Raw genomic sequence first — 5,294 nt, forward strand, 5'->3', positions numbered from 1 at the left:
ATCTTTCCCACACACTCGCGATACTGTCTGGAAAGTACTCAAGCAATACGATCTTCGGTATGTGTTCGAGCTGATGATTCGTCAAGTTCTGCAGGGAATCGACGACGACTAGCATGAACGACATCGTAATGGCAACTGACCGAATAGTTCCGTGAATCGCGAAATATAAATGAACGATACGGCTGTTGCCGAAGGTCAATAGCGAGGATGCATTTCGTGAAGCACGTGCCGATTATTCGCGTGACAAATTTGGATGCTCACAATGCTACCGCGCAAATAAGAAAACGTCACGGATCGCTATTACCATCTACGATACGCTGCATAGTTTGCGGTCCGTCGAATTGCGGTAAGACAAACGTGCTGCTGAGCCTCATAGAGAGTCCGCACGGTGTGAGATTCGAGAACCTGTACGTCTACTCGAAGTCGCTGCAGCAACCGAAGTATCGATATCTGGAGCAGCTTCTGCAGGAAACGGAGGAAATTGGTTACTTTCAATTTTCCAACAATTGCGAGGTTGTGAATGTCGCGGATGCAAAGCCGAATTCCATTTTCATATTCGACGATGTGGCCAACGACAAGCAGGACAATATAAGGGACTACTTTTGCATGGGTAGACATTCCAACATCGATTGTTTCTACCTCTGTCAGACTTATGCGAAAATACCGAAGCATCTGATACGAGATAACGCAAACTTGCTAATAATATTTAAGCAGGATGGAACTAATCTGAAGCATATTTTCAACGATCATGTCAACAGTGATATGTCGTATGAGAAATTTCTCACATTGTGTTCGACCTGTTGGAGTCGCGATTACGGTTTCTTGGTAATAGACAAGGATAGCACTCTGAGGAACGGCCGTTATCGCAAAGGTTTCAACGAGTACGCCACGATCGAGTGAACAGGCCGGTAAGGTTTCACGATCACGGCCTTGAGTGTCAGTTTGATACTGGAGCGCAGGCTGTTCGGATCGTCAGGTCGGTTAAAACCCGTGTCGGTTCGGGGAAAGCTGTTGTATACAGCATCGCAACAGGTCGGTTAAAAACCGTTCATTTCGGGGGATAGCTGTTTTATACAGCATCGCGATGGATGAAAAATCGCTTCTGAAGAGGATCGCCAAGACGAGCGAGGTCATTCGCGACAAGCATCGTGCCTTGAAATCGGAGAAGGCGATAATGGAGAGCAGTTTGAATGAGACATTCAAGCCGATAGTCGAACCATTGAAGAAACTCGTTTCGCAAACGGAGGATAACACAAATAGTTCATTTGTCAAATACAACGATAAATTGAAGAGGGGAGCCTACTTCACATCGACACCGCATAAACGAGCAAAGAATCTTAGTAGTAGTAATATTAGTGAAACTATTACGAATCCATTGGATTTCATGACCGACGACGACGACGAGTCTTCTATAACCGATCAACCATCGCCCGATTCAAAAAAAAGTTTGCTAGAAAAATTAAATGTTGATGAAAAACAGGAACCAGGCTTGTTTCAACATGTCTTTCAACATATTAAATTACATCCGATCCCTGGCAAGTATATTAAATTACTTCTGACTGATAGGGAGAACTTGATTGATCATGCTTTTGGACCTCGTTATGAAGATGATCAACTGACGCTTGGTAAATGTAAATTTGAAATAAGTCATGAGGGAGATATTATTCTCGATAAGAAGTTATACACCGGTACAAGAGGTACTTATGAACTAATTTTCATGAGAGAACCCAATCGAGCCATTATAGAACCCGACGATTTGGAACGATACAAGAGTATTCTCAATCAAACTAAAGCGCATAAACTGTTAAACGATAGTCTAAAACAAATCAAAGGTAATAGAGGTGCAAAATATACAGAAATTATGAAACCATTGCTATTGGGAAAACCTATTTTACCGCCTTATCGGTTACCATCAACATCACGCGCAAGAAAATCGTCAACTTCTGACGCGTCAACATCGGGCGCAAGTAAACCGTCTAGCGCAAGTAAACCGTCGGGCGCAAGTAAACCGTCAGGCGCAGCATCAACAGCATCGAAAAAAAGGGGTAAAGGACTAATGCGTGTCACCGAGGGACCAATCAACTACGTACATTGGAACGATCCGAATGAATTGATCGAACGTTTGAGACTTTTGATCGCGTCGGTGGCTGCCGGTAATACGAGTCATCACAACGAGATACAGTCGATAATCGAGGAGTTGCGCGAGGAGGATCTCATCGTATAAAGAAAGTTGCACGTTACACTCTTACCTCAGTGTAATATCAACGTCTTTCGGTAGTACGAGGTAAAAAAAAAAAATTAAATGTCTGATTCCTGCTGTTGTGAAATTTGCATTTGTTTAACATACATCGTAGAATGTTTACTCTCGACATTACGAGCCATCAAAAAGAGGAATAATAGCGAGGAAAAAGAGACTGATTTTTGAAATACAAAGTAGTGCATTTGAAATGTCGATAAATAAATTTGGAATTGGACTGGATGGTGAGAGTAGGAAACACGAACCCAATTTAGAGCATTTACTGCTTGAATTCAAGCAATATCTGACAATGGCATTGAATACACATAATGAACAATTTGAGAAAAAGATGGACCAAATTTTTCAAACAATTTGCGAAAAATTGGATGATAAAGTGAGTAAAAGAGATCTGGAAAGAGCAATACTTAGCAACACTTTTCATTAGGAATTTCGAAAAAAAAAAAAAAAATGAGCAAAGAAAAGATACAGTTGGTGGAGGAGCTCCACGCACCGGCGAGGATAAATTTTCCACGCAGAAGAGTCATCGTGCGCGGCTTCGACGATCTCTGGCAGGCCGATCTTGTTGATATGCGCAATTACGTCGATGCGGGTCACCAGTACATTCTCACTGTAATCGATACCCTCTCGAAATACGCTTGGGCGGTGGCATTGAAGACCAAGAGCGGCGGAGAAGTGACGACGGCAATGACGAGAATCCTACTGAAGAACGGCGGTAGATGTCCGAAAAATTTACAGACCGACAACGGCAAGGAGTTTTACAACAGTGACTTTCGGGCGTTGATGAGGAAACGCGGGATAAATCACTACTCGACCTACAGCGTGATGAAAGCGTCGATAGTCGAGCGCTGGAATCGTACGTTGAAGACGGAAATGTGGAAACGATTTACGCTGAACGGCAATTACAAGTGGCGCACTATGCTGCAAGAGTTGGTGGATGCGTACAATGCGCGAAAGCATCGTACCACGGGAATGCGTCCCGTGGATGTGAAACCCGAGCATGCAGATAAGCTACTCAAGACAGTATACAGTCACATCAAGGTCGCAGGTCGTGCCAAGTTCAAAGTCGGCGATTTCGTACGAATCAGTAAATACAAGCAGATGTTCGCCAAAGGCTACACGCCAAATTGGACGACCGAAATATTCGAGGTGGCGAAAGTGCAGAGTACCAATCCCGCTACGTATCTCCTCAAGGATTCCAGGGGCACGCAACTGTTGGGTGGATTTTACGAATACGAGCTTTCGAAAACCATCAATCCCGATGTGTATCTGGTGGAGAGAGTATTGCGCAGAAAGGGTGAAAAAGTGTTCGTTAAGTGGCTGGGATTCGACAGTACGCACAATTCCTGGATAAATAAGAGCAATGTTTTATAAAAACTTTTATTAAGATGTATCAAAATATAGAATAAATACATAAATAACTAAATAAAGCGAATAAATAAAAACAATAAATAAATTATAATTTTAGACTATAATGTCCCCAGGGTAGAGTCGCCGCGGTGTCGGGTGTAACGAAACGCTTGTCGTCGTACGGACTGAGGGCGACCTTCCGCTGACTGATCGAGAAAACTCGGTGCAGCTTCGATCTTATTAAATTTTGACTGCGAGACTGTACGGTGAAATTGTTCAAACAATCCTTGTAGTCGTCAAATGTTATATTTCTATCGATAACGTAACCTTTGACACCTTTGGCTTTTTTGGTAATTCTCGCACAGTCCTGCACCTTGAAAGTATACATTTTTGCCCTCAGTCCTACGAACTCGGTCATGATACGACCATTGTTCTCGTCCTTCATCAGACCGGGTATCTTTTTGTTGACGCGTGGCAAGTCATACCGATTATCGTCAGGATAATCGCTGGTGTCGAATCGCGCGAGATCGCGTTTCATGACCGAGTAAACGTCGTCGCACTCGACACTGTATATCAGACTGTCCGTGTCGGTATACATCGCTCTACATTTACCGCCGAATGTAGGAAGCATATAGTCATAGTGAAATTCATACAAGCAAATTTTTGAAATATCTAAAATACTCATTCCCACGTAAATGGGTTTATCAAATTTCGCGGATAATTTCGATAATTGAATCGCGACCAAATTCTCGTTGAAAATCGCGAGACTGTGAAAATTCGGTTTGGAAATCAGGCTTTCCGCTCCGTATCTTCCCTCCCACTTGGTTGCGAGCCTCACGTCAACTCTATTCCTCACGTTCTCCATTGTTTTACCGAAAACCGCGTTGTTCATCAGCTTGAAGAGATTCTTCTCAAATTCATTGGTGGACGCGGTGCGCAAACGCGTGTTCAGCTCGATGTAATCGCGAAGCCAGGTGGACTGCTGAAACTTTAAACCGCGATGTATACGCTTCAGTAAGAGTCCATTACGCATACATTGTTGCAGAGCGCGATAATGTATTACGTAACGGGTCTTATCGTTTAAAGTGGCCAGCAGCTTCTCCTGGCTCGCGCCCGGCGGCTTCTCGCGCACCATGCAGAACGGTAGGTCCGCGTGTTTGTCGTGAAGCTCGCGCGGATACTCCAAATCGACCTCCAAAATATAACCCTCGGAATGATCCGAGGGTATAGCGGAGACATCGAGATTGGCAGCGTCCTCGATCCATTGGAATCCATGGGTGGGCAGCGGCTGACACATTGCCCACCCATACAGATTGTTTACGTCGTAATACATGAGATATTTCGACGGTTCCGCCGGATCGTAGTCCCGCATGTACCGATTGTTGGCCCTCTCGTAACGATGGGAGCACTGACTCAAACCACCGCGTATACCGCGCTCCACGAACAGCGACATATCCACGTCCGTGAAAAGCTCCAGCCTGATTCCCGTATGCTTCAACATTGCGTCCCAGGTGAAGCCCGGTAGCGTATAATAATGGGCTGGATCCAACTCATAATTTAGCATGCAACTATCGCGAAAACTTTCGAAAACATCGGTCAACAATAGGACATCGGTTTTCAGGTACAGGTCACTGTACTCCCCAAGTGTGCGCATGTGGAATTTGGTCCATACCTCTACGGCATGATTGTA

The sequence above is a fragment of the Prorops nasuta genome, unplaced genomic scaffold, assembly GCF_024137725.1.
Source record: "Prorops nasuta isolate Cenicafe-Biocafe unplaced genomic scaffold, Cenicafe_Pnas_1.2 PNAS00068, whole genome shotgun sequence".
Taxonomy (NCBI): domain Eukaryota; kingdom Metazoa; phylum Arthropoda; class Insecta; order Hymenoptera; family Bethylidae; genus Prorops; species Prorops nasuta.